At 48.1% G+C, this 19,915-nt stretch overlaps 1 protein-coding gene across 4 annotated transcripts in view; it reads left to right on the top strand.

The window, feature by feature from the left end:
• The first annotated feature begins 3,177 nt into the window (after positions 1-3,177).
• Positions 3,178-19,915, top strand: part of HELZ2 (helicase with zinc finger 2) — a 200,538-nt gene continuing 183,800 nt past the window's right edge. For 2 of the 4 annotated variants that reach the window (XM_063959139.1, XM_063959140.1), the window contains exon 1: positions 3,178-3,448. The gene's annotated coding sequence lies outside the window, so the exon portion shown is untranslated. The remainder of the gene's footprint in view (positions 3,449-19,915) is intronic. The other 2 variants (XM_063959142.1, XM_063959141.1) reach the window with 1 other exon arrangement.

Genomic DNA, 19,915 nt, shown 5'->3' with positions numbered 1-19,915 from the left:
GGGTGTGGCACCCCAAAACACCAGCATAAGCCAGAAAGCCCAGCATAGCAGTGCCGTAACTAGGCATTTTAGCGCTGTGTGCAAGAAACGACAGTGGCGCCCCCCCATGAAAGATAGGGGCAGTGCGCGCCGTAGGCGTGTGAAAAATTTATAGGGGCGTGGCTTCACGGGGAAGGGGCGTGGCCACAAAATAATAGCAATTCATACTACGGTGCACAGTAGTCTACATTATTCAAATTACGCTGCACAGTAGCGCCACTACACCAGGTAGAGCCCCTTTTATACAGTACAGCAGACAGCGTCCCCCTTTTTACACATTACAGCAGACAGTCCCCCTTTTTACACATTGCGGCAGTCAGTCCCCCTTTTTACACATTGCGGCGGCCAGACCCCTCTTTACACATTGCGGCAGCCAGTCCCCCTTTTTACACATTGCGGCAGCCAGTCCCCCTTTTTACACATTGCGGCAGCCAGGCCCCCTCTTTACACATTGCGGCAGCCAGTCCCCCTTTTTACACATTGCGGCAGCCAGTCCCCCTTTCTACACATTGCGGCAGCCAGTCCCCCTTTTTACACATTGCGGCAGCGGCAGCCAGTCCCCCTTTTTACACATTGCGGCAGCCAGTCCCCCTTTTTGCACATTGCGGCAGCGGCAGCCAGTCCCCCTTTTTACACATTGCGGCAGACAGTGTCCCCCTGAGAGAGAGAGAGAGAGAGAAAGAGAGATATACTTACCATCTCCCTGCTGGCAGTCAGGCTCCTCGTGCAGCTTCCTCGGTGCAGGCAGTGAGGTGAGAAGGAGGAGGAGGGAGGGGGAGCAGGGAGCCGCAGCAGCGCTATGTCATTGGTAGTAAGCGCCGCTGCAGCATCCCCCTCTCCTTCCGTATTGGCTGCCCGGCGCTGCTGTGGATCCGGGGATGCAGGAACCGCATCCCAGCATCCACAGCAGCGCTGGGCAGCCAATACAGAAGGAGAGGGGGATGCTGCAGCGGCGCTTACTACCAATGAAATAGCACTGCTGCGGCTCCCTGCTCCCCCTCCCTCCTCCTCCTTCTACGCTGCCCGGCGCTGGTATCTTCTCCCTCCACAGCGCGGCGCACGGCGCAGAGCAGAGGCGGCATGTAATGAGTCAATTTGACTCATTACATGCCGCTGCCCGTGCGCCCCCAGGGCAACTGCGCTGTGTGCCAAGCCCACTTGGCACACACGTAGTTACGGCCCTGCAGCGTAGCATACCAGTGAAAAAACTATAGTGTTAATAAATTAGTATTTAGGAAGCCGAAGCTATAGAGAAAGTGAAACAAAAATGAAATGCAATTAAAATGGAGAAATAGTGTTAAGAAATTAATAAGTGAAAAGTGTTAATAGAATGTAAAGGTATGCCACACTAAGGCCATCCAGCTCAGCCAGTACAAAGGCACCACACCTCACACCTCCATTACCCCAATCTGGGTCTAAGATTAACCAGCAAGGAGCCACATGATAATGGCTCCTTACTACAATATGTCTAAGCTAAGAGCTACCTACCTTGGCGCGGGAGTGTACAGCACCGCTGGGAGGTGAAAGAGCCACAGCATGATATGTCAGAATGACACATAGCACTTTTAAGTGCCTATGCTGCGGCTCTGAAGTCTTCTTTCTTCACTTGAAAGTCCATTTCATGGCTGCCCAGCGCAGCCCTCCCTGTTGTTAGCCTGCACTGCAGGCACCAACTTACAAACTGAGCTCCTGTGCACGGAGACGGGGTTATAGAGGAGGCGGCACTGTGCATCTTGGGAACAGTCAAAGCTTTTAGCCTGTTGGTGCCTCGGATCAAGATCCAACTCTACACCCCGATGTTATCCCTGTGGAACCCCAGTGTAGCCCGCTGCAGAAATTGACATTGTAAGAATTTTGCCCTCTTTCCATCTTATTTTTTTGATGTCTTTTATCATTCAGCACTTTACTGTGCTTGTATATAGAAGAGAATAAGCTGGTTCCACAAATCTATGCAAACTGTATTAAAAAAGCTGGATCCACATCAAACACACACTCACTCACACGGATCCTCTCCCCGCACTCCTACAAAGCCGAATCCATACTTTCGGAGGTATGTAATGGCGTCCGAGATTGCCGGATGTGCGGGATGCCGGATGATCTCGGATGGTTTTTTTTAAGGGGCAATCACTTACAAGGCAAAAGTGTACCTAGAAGAATTGATACTGTTTTGAAGGCAAAGGATGGTCACTCCAAATATAGATTTGATTTAGATTTCTCTTTTGTTCGTTCCCTTTGCATTTTGTTAATTGCTAAAATTAAACTATTAACACTTATTTTTTAAAGCATTCTTACTTTGCAGCATTTTTTCCACACCTGCCTAAAACTATTGCACAATATTGTGTAGATATAGATATGCTCCTCACCTCTATGGGGGGGGAGGTCAAGTGTTTTGCATAACAGAGGCCACTAGATGGCGCCTGACTGAGCAATTCAATTTTGACATGACTGTTATCTTGTTCTGTCATTTTGACAGGCTGGTAACTAATTTTGCATATTTGTTCATTAAATTATACCTAATCAGATTTAACATTATTTACATATTTTGATAATTTCAACAAAAAAAATCTGCAATTTTGGGAAAACGTTTGGAAAAAATATTTGCCAGTTAAATGGTTAATATGGAAATAGAAAGTCTAAGTGGGGAGGGAATGACAAAGGCGACTTATCCACTAATGGAGGTGAAACACTGTAATATGATACATTTGGGGGGAGGGGATTCTTTTCATGACAAATTGTAGACAGCACGCTGCAGGCCAGCAGATCGGGGTATCACCCTTTTATTAATGTTAGCAAGTTGGAAATTGATAAGTGTTATAAAAACATATATGCCATAGATAGGACAGTAACTGAAAAACTCGTCGTATAATAACATGACAGCTGTGTCGCTATGCACTGTACATATACATAGCCGGAGACTACTTGAGCATCGTGATGCCCGGCGATGCTCTCCCCAGTCTGCCACACCTGCGTCTTCCCCTGGGCACTATGACCCAGCTTTCGGTGCCCCCATTATACGCGTGCCCTCCTCTGTGTTGTACCCGCTCCCCATGCTACCCCACCCCGCTCTTCTTGACTCCTAACTGGGACCCTCCATCATGTATACACAGCCACCAGCTGCAGCAGCAACAGCAGCAACCGCCGCGCCTCCCACCCGTGACCATGGCTGACGCACCAGCTTAGATGAGAGGACTGAGGAGGAGGCGGGACACCGTGACGACATGACTGTGAATCGGGTTATTATGGTGAAGAGAAGCTAGAGAAACGAAAGTAATGGGATGGTGTGAGTGGGGAGACAGGCGGTGTGTGTGATGCCCAGTGTGTGGAGGCAGCAGCCAGCCAGAGAGGAGGCAGCAGGCACTTAGGTAGCAGCACTGATAGCGAATACCGGGCTGACTGCTCCATCCTGCTGGTAAGAGCTACTGTACACTCACATGATGATTCTTCTTTTTGTTCTTCTTCTTATTGTTATTATTATTATTATTATTATTATTATTATCATCCCTCTGTGAGTAGGCCACAACAACCTCTGTAACTTTTTTGAGTAATGTGGTAAAGTCCTGGCTGTAATTCATTAAGTGGTGCCCCCTGTGACCTACAGTATTCTTCCCTCATTCTCTGTATGCTGGGATATGTCACCACCTCTGTAATATAACCAATTGCAGGTTTTATCAGTAACTAAACTTTTCTTTCCACAGGGTCTTCTCCGCTATTTTACACAGCCATCATACCTGTTATTTTACGCTATTTTATTGCAAAACAACCTACATGCTGTGCTCACCTTTGCTATTGCCCTGACGCTTCTTTTGGAGTGGTAGGGTTGTTATGTCCACTTTCTTATACAGACGTGTGGATATAAATGGGTCTATTCATACAGAAAACGAAAACAGAATTGTTACTTATCACTATACATCGCATTGCTTCGATGCGATGTATAGCTGTGATAAGTAGCAATTTATGTATACTTACCCTTCCGACGATGCGCTGCGGTGTCTAGGGCTCCTGCGGTGAGGTCTTCTCTAGCGGTCCTTCCCAGCGATGCGCGGGGTACAGCGGCGGGTCCCTTTGCGCATGCGCAGGGTGTTGACCTCCCGGCAGGCCGCAGTGCTTGCTGGGAGGTCGGGGGGCAGAGCCAGCGCAAGGTGCAGAGCAGCGATCAGGGAAGCATAGAGCTTCCCTGATGTCTCCGCACTACAGTTCAGGTTACGCCGTCCTGAGATGGCGAACCTGAACTCCATGGAGAAGCGGAAAGCTGAGCTTTCCTCAGCTTCATGAATCGCACTCACCATACAAAGGTGTGGTGATGCGATTCAGGCAGAGATTGGGGGTACCGCTGGAGAAGTCAGAGACTTCTCCACGGAAACCCGCTCTGTGAATTGCAGTAGGCAGAGAAAAGCCCTGTTTAACGCAAAACAGGGCTTTTCACTGCTGCATGAATAGACCCCAAAGTAAGGTGGTGGCAATCAGTATATGCTATTAACTGGGATAGCAGGACAAATGATATGCGGTTAGCATACCGCTCGTTGGGATCCTGACGGGGACACCATCCTGCCGCCGGTATACCCGCTAGGTAGGTGATTCCCCCGCCATGGGTGTCCATGACACACACAAAGGGAGAATAGAACCTGTGGTGAGCGTAGCTCGCCACCGAGCCTGCGAGGGGCTTCATTACGCTCACCCCCCACTGGCATTCTACCACTTGGGATGCCAGTGTCATTTTACTGACATTCGGCATCCTGAGCGGCGGTAAATCATACCGAACCTATTCAAGTCTTGACTAGCTAATTATTTCATCCATTGGCGTAGCTCCAGTGAGCAAATATTCCTACAGTATATATTCCTTTTTGCACACCAACAAAAGAAAAGGAATCAGCTTCATAACAGCAGCACTCGTTCCCTTTCCACAATTTTTTTTAAGTATTATTTTTCTGTGTTAAAATGGTATACTTTATTAAATATCAATATGTAAATTAAAAAATTCCAATACCCCTACGTGATATATGTTGCTTTGATATTGTCACATATGAGGTATTATATTCTAGTCCTCGTTTTGTATTGGGGTCACAATAGGCAAAATATATAAAATATAGAAAAGAGTAACGTGTATGGAAAAATATAAAGAAAAATTATTCTGTGTAAATAATGAAGCGATTTAAAAACCAAAATGCTAATGCGCTGTCTTTATTCCATTATCAGTTGTATTCCTATAATGTTTCTAATTATGTCCTATTCCTTCACTGTATTATTTCTTGGCAGTGATGTATAGTATAGGTTACAAATGTAACATTATGGTCACAGGTGTTACTAATTCCCTCTTCTGTGGTTACAACTGTAACATGTCATCTGCTGATGTAGCTATGTTTATTTACCCTGTACTTGTCCTATACTGTCGTCTGTAAGCTGCTGTTTCCTTCTTGATTATTTGTTTATGTGCTCTGTAATTGGGCGCTGCGGAACCCTTGTGGCGCCATATAAATAAAGGATAATAATAATATGTTTCTTCTCTGTGACACTTCCCGAGATGTTATTAGCAGCTCTATATTATTAGAGTATTAGTGATTTTTAATACTTGGGTGATTACACACGTGACAATACACAATAATGGGGGGTTATTCTAACAATACCTGCAGTTATTCCTTTAATATACTTGGAATAATATTTTCTACATTTAGATACTGCCAGGTTGTTTAATCCCCATATTTGAATATACACAAATGTAAGCTCACATTAATATTGTTTTTCTCAGATATTGATAGATGTATCATTTGTTTAATATTGCTTTTATAATATTGCACAGTATTGACCCCCATTCTTTGTAACAGGGAGTCATATAATATTACATGTTATTAACACACATTTTCTCTAACGTCCTAGTGGATGCTGGGGACTCCGTCAGGAACATGGGGAATAGCGGCTCCGCAGGAGACAGGGCACAAAAGCAGGCTTTTAGGATCACATGGTGTGTGCTGGCTCCTCCCCCTATGACCCTCCTCCAAGCCTCAGTTAGGTTTTTGTGCCCGGCCGAGAAGGGTGCAATCTAGGTGGCTCTCTTAAAGAGTTACTTAGAAAAAGTTTTTAGGTTCTTTATTTTCAGTGAGTCCTGCTGGCAACAGGCTCACTGCATCGAGGGACTTAGGGGAGAGATTTTCAACTCACCTGCGTGCAGGATGGATTGGATTCTTAGGCTACTGGACATAGCTCCAGAGGGAGTCGGAACACAGGGCTCGCCCTGGGGTTCGTCCCGGAGCCGCGCCGCCGACCCCCCTTGCAGACGCTGAAGATGAAGAGGTCCGGAACCAGGCGGCAGAAGACTCTCAGTCTTCATCAGGTAGCGCACAGCACTGCAGCTGTGCGCCATTGTTGTCAGCACACTTCACACAGCGGTCACGGAGGGTGCAGGGCGCTGGGGGGGGGCGCCCTGGGCAGCAATGTATAATACCTGTATGGCGAAAAATACATCACATATAGCCCTTGAGGCTATATGGATGTATTTAACCCCTGCCAGATATCTAAAACTCCGGAGAAGAAGCCCGCCGAAAAGGGGGCGGGGCCTATTCTCCTCAGCACACAGCGCCATTTTCCCTCACAGAAAGGCTGGTGGGAAGGCTCCCATGCTCTCCCCTGCACTGCACTACAGAAACAGGGTTAAAACAGAGAGGGGGGGCACTGATTTGGCGATATGTATATATATTAAAATGCTATAAGAGAGGAACACTTATATAAAGGTTGTCCCTGGATAATTATAGCGTTTTGGTGTGTGCTGGCAAACTCTCCCTCTGTCTCCCCAAAGGGCTAGTGGGTCCTGTCCTCTATCAGAGCATTCCCTATGTGTGTGCTGTATGTCGGTACGTGTGTGTCGACATGTATGAGGAAAATATTGGTGAGGAGGCGGAGCAAATTGCCTGTAATGGTGATGTCACTCTCTAGGGAGTCGACACCGGAATGGATGGCTTATTTATGGAAATTACGTGACAATGTCAACACGCTGCAAGCCGGTTGACGACATGAGAGGGCCGGCGAACAAATTAGTATCTGTCCAGGCGTCTCAAACACCGTCAGGGGCTGTAAAATGCCCATTTACCTCAGTCGGTCGACACAGACCCAGACACGGACACTGATTTCAGTGTCGACGGTGAAGAAACAAACGTATTTTCTTTTAGGGCCACACGTTAAGGGCAATGAAGGAGGTGTTACATATTTCTGATACTCCAAGTACCACAAAAAAGGGTATTATATGTGAGGTGAAAAAACTACCTGTAGTTTTTCCTAAATCAGATAAATTAAATGAAGTGTGTGATGATGCGTGGGTTTCCCCCGATAGAAAATTATTGGCGGTATACCTTTTCCCGCCAGAAGTTAAGGCGCGGTGGGAAACACCCCTTAGGGTGGATAAGGCGCTCACACGCTTATCAGAACAAGTGGCGGTACCATCTACGGATAGGGCCGTACTTAAGGAGCCAGCTGATAGGAGGCTGAAAAATATCCTAAAAAGTATACACACACATGCTGGTGTTATACTGCGACCAGCGATCGCCTCAGCCTGGATGTGCAGAGCTGAGGTGGCTTGGTCGGATTCCCTGACTAAAAATATTGATACCTTTGACAGGGACAGTATTTTATTGACTATAGAGCATTTAAAGGATGCATTTCTATATATGCGAGATGCGCAGAGGGATATTTGCACTCTGGCATCAAGAGTAAATGCGATGTCCATATCTGCAAGAAGATGTTTATGGACACGACAGTGGTCAGGTGATGCAGATTCCAAACGGCACAAAGATGTATTGCCGTATAAAGGGGAGGAGTTATTTGGGGTCGGTTCATGGGACCTGGTGGCCAGGGCAACTGCTGGAAAATCCACCGTTTTTTACCCTAAGTCACATATCTGCAGAAAAAGACACCGTCTTTTCAGCCTCAGTCCTTTCGTCCCTATAAGAGTCATATCTGCCCAGGGATAGAGGAAAGGGAAGAAGACTGCAGCAGGCAGCCCATTCCCAGGAACAGAAGCCCTCCACCGCTTCTACCAAGTTCTCAGCATGACGCTGGGACCGTACAGGACCCCTGGATCCTACAAGTAGTATCCAAGGGGTACAGATTGGAATGTCGAGAGGTTTCCCCCCTCGCAGGTTCCTGTAGTCTGCTGTACCAATGTCTCCCTCCGACAGGGAGGCAGTATTGAAAACAATTCACAAGCTGTATTCCCAGCAGGTGATAATAAAATTACCCCTCCGACAACAAGGAAAGGGGTATTACTCCACACTATATGGTGGTACTGAAGGCTAGGTGAGACCTATTCTAAATCTGAAAAATTTGAACACTTACAAGGGTTCAAATCCAGATGGAGTCACTCAGAGCAGTGATAGCAAAGAACAAGGGGACTATATGGTGTCCCGGGACATCAGGGATGCTTACCTCCATGTCCCAAAATTTGCCTTTTCTCACCAAGGGTACCTCAGGTTCGTGGTACAGAACTGTCACTATCAGTTTCAAGACGATGCCGTTGGATTGTCCAAGGCACCCCGGGTCCTTACCAAGGTAATGACCGAAAGGAGGATTCGTCTTCAAAGAAAATGGACGACCTCCTGATAAGAACAAGGTCCAGAGAACAGTTGGAGGTCGGAGTAGCACTATCTCAAGTAGTTCTACGACAGCACGGGTGGATTCTAAATATTCCAAAACCGCAGTTGTTCCGACGACACGTCTGCTGGTCCTAGGGATGATTCTGGACACAGTCCAGGAAAAGGTGTTTCTCCCAGAGGAGAAAGCCAGGGAGTTATCCGAGCTAATCGGGATCCTCCTAAAACCAGGAAAAGTGTCAGTGCATCATTGCACAAGAGTCCTGGTAAAAATGGTGGCTTATTACGAAGCGCTTCCATTCGGCAGATTTCACGCAAGAACTCTTCAGTGGGATCTGCTGGACAAATGGTCCGGATCGCATCTTCAGATGCATCAGCGGATAACCCTATATCCAAGGACAAGGGTGTCTCTCCTGTGGTGATTACAGAGTGCTCATCTTCTAGAGGGCCGCAGATTCGGCATTCAGGATTGGATGCTCGTGACCACGGAGGCCAGCCTGAGAGGCTGGGGAGCAGTCACACAAGGAGTGTGATCAAGTCTGGAGAATTCTCTCCACATAAATATACTGGAGCTAAGAGCAAATTTATAATGCTCTAAGCTTAGCAAGACCTCTGCTTCAAGGTCAGCCGGTATTGATCCAGTGGGATAACATCACGGCAGTCGCCCACGTAAACAGAAAGGGCGGCACAAGAAGCAGGAGGGCTGTGGCAAAACTGCAAGGATTTTTCGCTAGGCGGAAAATCATGTGATAGCACTGTCAGCAGTGTTCATTCCGGGAGTGGACGACTGGGAAGCAGACTTCCTCAGCAGGCACGACCTCCACCCGGGAGAGTGGGAACTTCATCGGGAAGTTTTCCGCATGATTGTGAACCGTTGGGAAAGACCAAAGGTGGACATGATGGCGTCCCGCCCGAACAAAAAATGGGACAGGTATTGCGCCAGGTCACGAGACCTTCAGGCGATAGCTGTGGACGTCCTGGTAACACCGTGGGTGTAACAGTCGGTGTATGTGTTCCCTCCTCTGCTTCTCATAACCAAGGTATTGAGAATTATAAGACATAGAGGAGTAAGAACTATAGTCGTGGCTCCGGATTGGCCAAGAGGGACTTGGTAACCGGAACTTCAAGAGATGCTCACAGAGGACTAATGGCCTCGGGAGCTAAGAAGGGATTTGCTTTCAGCAAGTACCATGTCTGTTCCAAGAGGAACCGTGGCATCGGCCTTTAAGAAAGGACCTGCTCCAGCAGGGACCTTGTCTGTTCCAAGACTTACCGCGACTGCGTTTGACGGCATGGCGGTTTGAACGCCGGATCCTAAGGGAAAAGGCATTCCGGAAGAGGTCATACCTACCCTGGTCAAAGCCAGGAAGGAGGTGACCGCACAACGTTATCACCACATGTGGTAAAAATATGTTGCGTGGGTGAGGCCAGGAAGGCCCCACGAAAAAAATTTCAACTAGGTCGATTTCTGCACTTCCTGCAAACAGGAGTGTCTATGAGCCTTAAATTGGGGTCCATTAAGGTTCAAGTTTCGGCCCTATAGATTTTCTTCCAGAAAGAATTGGCTTCAGTTCCTGAAGTCCAGACGTTTGTCAAGGGAGTATTGCATATACAGCCCTTGTGTGCCTCCAGTGGCACCGTGGGATCTCAACGTAGTGTTGGGATTCCTCAAATCATATTGGTTTGAACCACTCAAATCTGTGGATTTGAAATATCTCACATGGAAAGTGACCATGCTGTTGGCCCTGGCCTCGGCCAGGCGATTGTCAAAATTGGCGGCTTTGTCTTACAAAAGCCCATATTTGATTTTCCATTCGGGACAGGGCAGAACTGCGGACTCGTCCCGTTTCTTCCTAAGGTGGTGTCAGCGTTTCACCTGAAACAACCTATTGTGGTGCCTGCGGCTACTAGGGACTTGGAGGACTCCAAGTTGCTAGACGTTGTCAGGGCCCTGAAAATATATATATATATATATAATTCCAGGACGGCTGGAGTCAGAAAGTCTGACTTGCTGTTTATATTGTAGGCACCCAAAAAGCTGGGTGCTCCTGCTTCTAAGCAGACTATTGCTCGTTGGATTTGTAGTACAATTCAGCTTGCACATTCTGTGGCAGGCCTGCCACAGCCAAAATCTATAAATGCCCATTCCACAAGGAAGGTGGGCTCATCTTGGGCGGCTGCCCGAGGGGTCTCGGCTTTACAACTTTGCCGAGCTGCAACTTGGTCAGGGGCAAACACGTTTGCTAAATTCTACAAATTTGATACCCTGGCTGAGGAGGACCTGGAGTTCTCTCATTCGGTGCTGCAGAGTCATCCGCACTCTCCCGCCCGTTTGGGAGCTTTGGTATAATCCCCATGGTCCTGACGGAGTCCCCAGCATCCACTAGGACGTTAGAGAAAATAAGATTTTACTTACCGATAAATCTATTTCTCATAGTCCGTAGTGGATGCTGGGCGCCCATCCCAAGTGCGGATTGTCTGCATTACTTGTACATAGTTATTGTTACAAAAAAATCGGGTTATTATTGTTGTGAGCCATCTTTTTTAGAGGCTACTTCATTGTTATCATACTGTTAACTGGGTTCAAATCACAAGTTGTACGGTGTGATTGGTGTGGCTGGTATGAGTCTTACCCGGGATTCAAGATCCTTCCTTATTGTGTACGCTCGTCCGGGCACAGTACCTAACTGAGGCTTGGAGGAGGGTCATAGGGGGAGGAGCCAGTACACACCATGTGATCCTAAAAGCTTGCTTTTGTGCCCTGTCTCCTGCGGAGCCGCTATTCCCCATGGTCCTGACGGAGTCCCCAGCATCCACTACGGACTATGAGAAATAGATTTATCGGTAAGTAAAATCTTATTATTTGTGACAGGGAATTGTGTGATGATATAAAGGACACAGAGTTCTTGGTTGCGTTCCAGTGGTATCCGGCTCCAGGTCGACACCAATTAAAGTTGCATACTAAAGGTGCATACACACTGGGCGATTTTCAAAGTAGCTAATTTTTGGCGTTTTGAGCGACTTTGAGCTCATACTCGCCTAGTGTGTATGGCCCGGCGGTGAGCACTGATGCGCGCTCCCGCATTATCGCTGGCCACAGCCGTCCATTGGCCTGTTTTACCGGCTGAGTGAACCACTTTCCACAGTCTACTATGGAAAGTGGTTCGCCCCTGTGAAATCGCTGGGCTGGGGGAAAATCACTCAGTGTATATGCATGCTGCGATTTTCCGGCCAGCGATTTTCACTTCATCTCTCAGCATACACGTTGGGCAAAAACGCCCAGTGTGTATGCACCTTTAAGGTGTGTACACACTGTGAGATCTTTGCTTTCGATTTTGACTATATAGTCAAAATCGCAAGGAAATTTAGTGCAAATGGCAAGGTGTTAGCCACCTTGAGATCCCGATTCGATCTGGATGCGCACTCTCGCGGAATCGGTATGGCAAGGCTAGATAAACTGTACAGGCAAGTCAGTATTGACTATCCAGTGTACTATCTAGTACAAAGTATAGTCAAAATTGGCACTTAGTCAAAATCGTACATAGGGGCCAATTCAGTAAGGATAGCAAATTCTGCTAATCAGCAGAATTTGCTATCCTTTTGCACACATGCTGGGGGCCGCCCAGCACTGGGCAAGGCTGCCCAGCATGCTGACCGGCGCCTCCCCCCTGCTACAAGCAGAAATTGCGATCGCCTCGCAATTTCTGCTTATCAGCAGAAACTAATGTTGACTCCTGCTGGCGCAGCCTACCTGCAGCCGCAGGAGTCCCAGCGCCATCTTACCTGTCGCGGCGGCTGTGTGTAACATCACGCAACCGCCGCTTCCGCGCCCCGACATGCCCCCATTCACGCCGCACAGCCCACCGTTCAGGTTGCCCCGCCCCCGCAACACTCCGTTTCCTTCCTGAAAACGGAGCGTTGCTGACCCCCTCCCGCCCTGCGACCGCCTCTGCCTGATTGACAGGCAGAGGTGACCGCATTTTCTGCGCCCCCCCCCCCCGCATGAAATACAGATGCATGCACAGTAGGGCCCGCTGCGCATGCGCCCGCGACACCCCGCAAAAATTCCGTCCAGATCGCGATTTACGATCTGACCTGAATTAGCCCTATAGTCAAAACGGTGCTTCTGGCTCTGGGGGAGTTCAAGGGAAATTACATAGTCAAAATCTCACTGTGTGTACACACCTTTTGGCAGCATTCACAAACTATTCCAGAAACTGGGGGGTATGCAGTTAGCGCCGATCATTTCGAAGCAAATGAATTCGCGCCACTGAGTATTCAATTGCCGGCCGTTTTCATCCGTTTTGCAGGCATTTTTGCCAATGCCTTTTCACCTCTTTTTTTCAGTGAAAAGGCATTGGCGAAAAATGCCTCAAAATCGTCTAAAATGGTCTGCGTTTTTGACAGAAAACACATGGTTTCGCCGATCCACGGTTTCCACCCCCTGCCGCATTTTTCCCCCATGCGAAAATCCGGCCCTGCTATTGCATAGGGCAAATCCCCATTCGCCCTTAAAATAGCAAAAAAACTGAGCTAATTGCATACCCCCCACTGTAGTAGATGGGATACAGTGTTTTTTTTTCATACTACCTCTAGTTGGTGCAGTCAGGCTACATTCCCCAGATCTGTACTGGCAATAGTGCTGTTTTCCACAATATTTGCATAATAGAATCTATTATAGTGCTGCACACAGTGACATAAACACACACTTACCTGAAGACTGGTGTTCTAGGCTCTGTAGGTCTGCTCGCACTGTATGCTTCTGTGTAAAATCTTCTCATTTTTCTCACCCGACCAAATTGCTTACTACTCCTAAGCACCTATTTTTCTCCTCTCTTCTTTCCTTTGTCTTATGTGTTCTCTCCTTCATCCATCAGCTCTCTGTCCCTTTTCTTTCCCTTCCCATATCTATGCTCCCTGTTTTTTCTTCTTTCATTCCCTGGGGAACCATAGCAGTGTGATAGTGGGGGACTGGGGGTCCTATATGACCAATAATATTTAATTCCTACATATCATCATATAGTAACAAAATGTTATTGGTCATATAGGGCCCCCACTATCACACTGCTGTGGTTCCCCAGACCAATGGTCTAGATTCCATTTATCCTAGAGACAATTTGTTGTTTTTAGATAGAAAGCAATGCTAGAGATTCAGGGATATATTTACTAAAGTGCAGGATATGTTGCCCATAGCAACAATAGTCTACTTAACATTTATCTAGCTGCTTCAAGAAGATAAAAGCTAGAATCTGATTGGATGCTATAGGCAAAATCTCTGCTTCTAAAAAACCTGCACATTAGTAAATATATCCCTCAGTGCACACCTGTATTCCAGGGTTGTTGTTTCATTACATCTTAAGCATGGCACCCCCTTTGGGCATTTTTCAATTCTTCATGAAAAATGCAACTTTTTTATGCCACATGCCATGAAGACGGGATGCGGTTAATATACTGCCTGTCAGGATACCGGCATTCAGGATTATTGACACTAGAATCTTGGCAGCCAGGGGAATGCCGGCTGTCGGACTCCTGACCACAGGCCGATATTACCACTTGGATGGTGGGTCCACGCCACCACCCTAGTAGGAATATAACCTGTGGCATGCCTGAAGCTCTAACCTGTGGAGGGCCTGAAGCTCAGCAAGCCCGTGAGCAGACTCACTGCCGGGATTCCGGCTGACGGGAAGCCGCTGTTGGTATAGTGACAGCCGGCATCCCGTCTGCTGGGCTTCTGTATGTATTCCTGTCCTCACAGTCTACTGCAGTACAACCTCTCCCGTTTCCCTGCAAATTGGGATGAGCATCCTGATCCCGTCACAGCAGTATGGTTGGTAGGTATGCTCTACCCATCCAAAAGCAAATTTTGCTTAATAATAAATTCAGAGTATAGGCCACATATTTTCAATGTGCTGTTCAATGATAATATTTAATGCAATTAAAATAATATTTTATTTTCAAGATCACTGTTCTCTGCTATTATGTCCCGCCTTACCCACCTGTGACTGTATGTATGTTTTGCTGTTTTGTTTCAATAAACACTGATTGTGTAAAAAATATATATTTTATGTACAAATGAACCAATAGATTATTTTATAGTATGTTAAAATGTATTGTATATGTTTTTAGTAGAGATGAGCGGGTTCGGATTTACTCGGTTCTTAACGCCAGAACTATCGCAAGTTCTTTTCTCTAACGTCCTAGTGGATGCTGGGGACTCCGTAAGGACCATGGGGAATAGACGGGCTCCGCAGGAGACAGGGCACTTTAAGAAAGAATTAGGATACTGGTGTGCTCTGGCTCCTCCCTCTATGTCCCTCCTCCAGACCTCAGTTTGAATCTGTGCCCGGACGAGCTGGGTGCAACTTAGTGAGCTCTCCTGAGCTTGCTAAAAAGAAAGTATTTTATTAGGATTTTTTATTTTCAGAGAGATCTGCTGGCAACAGACTATCTGCTACGTGGGACAGAGGGGAGAGAAGCAGCCCTACTCACTGAAGATAGGTCCTGCTTCTTAGGCTACTGGACACCATTAGCTCCAGAGGGATCGTACACAGGAGCGCACCCTTGGTCGTCCGATCCCGGAGCCGCGCCGCCGCCCCCCTCGCAGAGCCAGAAGACAGAAGCCGGCGTGAGAAGCAAGAAGACTTCGAAATCGGCGGCAGAAGACTTCAGTCTTCATATGAGGTAGCGCACAGCACTGCAGCTGTGCGCCATTGCTCCCACACTAAACCCACACACTCCGGTCACTGTAGGGTGCAGGGCGCAGGGGGGGGCGCCCTGGGCAGCAATTAAGAACCTCTTGGCACAAAAGCAGCATATATACAGTTGGGCACTGTACATATGCATGAGCCCCCGCCATTATTTTACACCCAAAACGCGGAACAGAAGCCCCCCGCTGAGGGGGCGGGGCTTCTTCCTCAGCACTCACAGCGCCATTTTCTCTCGCTGAGAGGAAGCTCCCCTGGCTCTCCCCTGCAGAATCACGGTAGAAAGAGGGTAAAAAGAGAGGGGGGGCACATAAATTTGGCGCAAAAACAGTTTATACAGCAGCTACTGGGTTAACACTAAGGTACTGTGTGATTCCTGGGTCATATAGCGCTGGGGTGTGTGCTGGCATACTCTCTCTCTGTCTCTCCAAAAGGCCTTGTGGGGGAACTGTCTCCAAATAGAGCATCCCCTGTGTGTGTGGTGTGTCGGTACGCTTGTGTCGGCATGTTTGACGAGGAAGGCTATGTGGAAACAGAGCGGGTACAAATGAATGTGGGGTCGCCGCCGACGGCGCCGACACCCGATTGGATGGATATGTGGAAGGTTTTAAATGATAATGTTAATTCCTTGCATAAAAGGTTGGATAAAGCTGAAGCCTTGGGACAGTCAGGGTCTCAACCCATACCTGATCCTACATCGCAGAGGCCGTCAGGGTCTCAGAAGCGCCCACTATCCCAAATTGTTGACACAGATATCGACACGGATTCTGACTCCAGTGTCGATGGTGATGATGCAAAGTTGCAGCCTAAAATGGCTAAAGCCATCCGCTACATGATTATAGCAATAAAAGATGTGTTGCACATAACAGACAAAACCCCAGTCCCTGACAAGAGGGTTTATATGTATGGGGAGAAAAGGCAAGAGGTGACCTTTCCCCCTTCACATGAGTTAAAAAAGCTTGGGAGTCTCCAGATAGAAAACTGCAGATTTCCAAACGGATGCTTATGGCGTATCCGTTCCCGCCAACGGACAGGTTACGCTGGGAATCCTCCCCTAGGGTAGACAAAGCTTTAACACGCTTCTCCAAGAGGGTAGCCCTGCCGTCACAGGATACGGCCACCCTTAAAGATGCTGCGGATAGAAAGCAGGAGGGTATCCTGAAGTCCATTTATACACATTCAGGTACCTTACTACGGCCGGCGATTGCTTAGGCCTGGATGTGTAGTGCTGCAGCAGCATGGACAGATACCTTATCTGAGGAACTTGATACCTTGGACAAGGATACTATATTACTAACCCTGGGGCATATAAAAGACGCTGTCCTATATATGAGAGATGCTCAAAGAGACATTAGCCTACTGGGCTCTAGAATAAATGCAATGTCGATTTCTGCCAGAAGGGTCCTGTGGACTCGGCAATGGACAGGTGATGCCGACTCAAAAAGGCACATGGAGGATTTACCTTACAAGGGTGAGGAATTGTTTGGGGACGGTCTCTCGGACCTGGTCTCCACAGCTACGGCGGGAAAGTCAAATTTTTTGCCATATGTTCCCTCACAACCTAAGAAAGCACCGTATTACCAAATGCAGTCCTTTCGATCACAAAAAGGCAAGAAAGTCCGAGGTGCGTCCTTTCTTGCCAGAGGCAGGGGTAGAGGAAAGAAGCTGCACAATACAGCTAGTTCTCAGGAACAGAAGTCCTCCCTGGCTTCCACTAAATCCACCGCATGACGCTGGGGCTCCACAGGCGGAGCCAGGCCCGGTGGGGGCGCGTCTCCGAAATTTCAGCCACAAGTGGGTTCACTCACAGGTGGATCCCTGGGCTATAGAGATTGTGTCTCAGGGATACAAGCTGGAATTCGAAGTGATGCCCCCTCACCGTTACCTCAAATCGGCCCTGCCAGCTTCCCCCATAAAGAGGGAAATAGTGTTAGCTGCAATTCACAAATTGTATCTCCAGCAGGTGGTGGTAAAGGTTCCCCTCCTTCAACAGGGAAGGGGTTACTATTCGACAATGTTTGTGGTACCGAAACCGGACGGTTTGGTCAGACCCATATTGAATTTAAAATCCCTGATCATATACCTGAAAAGGTTCAAGTTCAAGATGGAATCGCTCAGGGTGGTCATCGCAAGCCTGGAGGAGGGGGATTTTATGGTGTCTCTGGACATAAAGGATGCTTACCTTCATGTACCCATTTATCCGCCTCATCAGGAGTACCTCAGATTTGTGGTACAGGATTGTCATTACCAATTCCAGATGTTGCCGTTTGGTCTCTCCACGCACCGAGAATATTTACCAAGGTAATGGCAGAAATGATGGTGCTCCTGCGAAAGCAAGGAGTCACAATTATCCCATACTTGGACGATCTCCTCATAAAGGCGAGGTCCAGAGAGCAGTTGCTGGTCAGCGTAGCACGCTCTCGGGAGGTGTTACAACAGCACGGCTGGATTCTGAATATTCCAAAGTCGCAGCTGATTCCTACGACACGTCTGCCCTTCCTGGGCATGATTCTGGACATAGACCAGAAGAAGGATTTTCTCCCGACGGAGAAGGCTCAGGAACTCATGACACTGGTCAGAGACCTCTTAAAACCAAAACAGGTGTCGGTGCATCACTGCACGCGAGTCCTGGGAAAGATGGTGGCGTCATACGAGGCCATTCCCTTTGGCAGGTTCCATGCGAGGACCTTTCAATGGGATCTGTTGGACAAGTGGTCCGGATCGCATCTACAGATGCATCAGCTGATCACCCTTTCCCCCAGGGCCAGGGTGTCTCTTCTGTGGTGGCTGCAGAGTGCTCACCTTCTCGAGGGCCGCAGATTCGGCATTCAGGACTGGATCCTGGTGACCACGGATGCAAGCCTCCGAGGTTGGGGGGCAGTCACACAGGGAAGAAATTTCCAGGGTCTGTGGTCAAGTCAGGAGACTTGCCTTCACATCAACATCCTGGAACTAAGGGCCATATACAACGCCCTAAGTCAAGCAGAGTGTTACGCCAGGTCAAGAGACCCTCAGGCGATAGCTGTAGACGCACTAGTGACACCGTGGGTGTTCCAGTCGGTTTATGTGTTTCCTCCTCTTCCTCTCATACCCAAGGTGCTGAGAATCATAAGAAAAAGAGGAGTGAGAACAATACTTATTGTTCCGGATTGGCCAAGAAGGACTTGGTATCCGGAGCTGCAAGAAATGCTCACAGAGGACCCATGGCCTCTACCTCTAAGACAGGATCTGTTGCAACAGGGGCCCTGTCTGTTCCAAGACTTACCGCGGCTGCGTTTGACGGCATGGCGGTTGAACGCCGGATCCTAGCAGAAAAAGGCATTCCGGATGAGGTTATTCTTATGCTGATAAAGGCTAGGAAGGACGTGACGGCTACGCATTATCACCGTATATGGCGAAAATATGTTGCTTGGTGTGAGGCCAGGAATGCCCCTACAGAGGAATTCCAGCTGGGCCGTTTCCTTCACTTCCTACAGTCGGGAGTGACTTTGGGCCTAAAATTGGGTTCCATTAAGGTCCAGATTTCGGCCCTATCCATTTTCTTTCAAAAAGAACTGGCTTCTCTTCCTGAAGTTCAGACGTTTGTAAAGGGTGTGCCTCCAGTGGCACCTTGGGATCTTAACATGGTGTTGAGTTTCCTGAAATCACACTGGTTTGAGCCACTTAAAACCGTGGAGTTAAAATTTCTCACGTGGAAGGTGGTCATGCTGTTAGCCTTGGCTTCAGCTAGGCGTGTGTCAGAATTGGCGGCTTTGTCACATAAAAGCCCCTATCTAGTTTTCCATATGGACAGGGCGGAATTGCGGACCCGTCCGCAATTTCTGCCAAAAGTGGTGTCATCTTTTCCTATGAACCAAACTATTGTGGTGCCTGTGGCTACTTGTGACTTGGAGGATTCCGAGTTGCTAGATGTGGTCAGGGCTTTGAAGGTTTATGTAGCCAGAACGGCGAGAGTCAGGAAAACTGAGTCACTGTTTATCCTGTATGCACCCAACAAGCTGGGGGCTCCTGCTTCAAAGCAAACTATTGCTCGCTGGATCTGTAACACGATTCAGCAGGCTCATTCGACGGCTGGATTGCCGCTACCAAAATCAGTGAAAGCCCATTCCACAAGGAAGGTGGGCTCTTCTTGGGCGGCTGCCAGAGGGGTCTCGGCATTACAGCTTTGCCGAGCAGCAACTTGGTCGGGTTCAAACACTTTTGCAAAGTTCTACAAGTTTGATACCCTGGCTGAGGAGGACCTTGTGTTTGCCCATTCGGTGCTGCAGAGTCATCCGCACTCTCCCGCCCGTTTGGGAGCTTTGGTATAATCCCTATGGTCCTTACGGAGTCCCCAGCATCCACTAGGACGTTAGAGAAAAATAAGATTTTACTCACCAGTAAATCTATTTCTCGTAGTCCGTAGTGGATGCTGGGACTCCGTAAGGACCATGGGGAATAGCAGCTCCGCAGGAGACTGGGCACAACTAAAGAAAGCTTTAGGACTACCTGGTGTGCACTGGCTCCTCCCACTATGACCCTCCTCCAGACCTCAGTTAGGATACTGTGCCCGGAAGAGTTGACACAATAAGGAAGGATTTTGAATCCCGGGTAAGACTC

Source organism: Pseudophryne corroboree, chromosome 3, assembly GCF_028390025.1.
Source record: "Pseudophryne corroboree isolate aPseCor3 chromosome 3, aPseCor3.hap2, whole genome shotgun sequence".
In the NCBI taxonomy this organism is placed as follows: domain Eukaryota; kingdom Metazoa; phylum Chordata; class Amphibia; order Anura; family Myobatrachidae; genus Pseudophryne; species Pseudophryne corroboree.
This window is presented reverse-complemented; position numbering and strand designations above follow the sequence as displayed.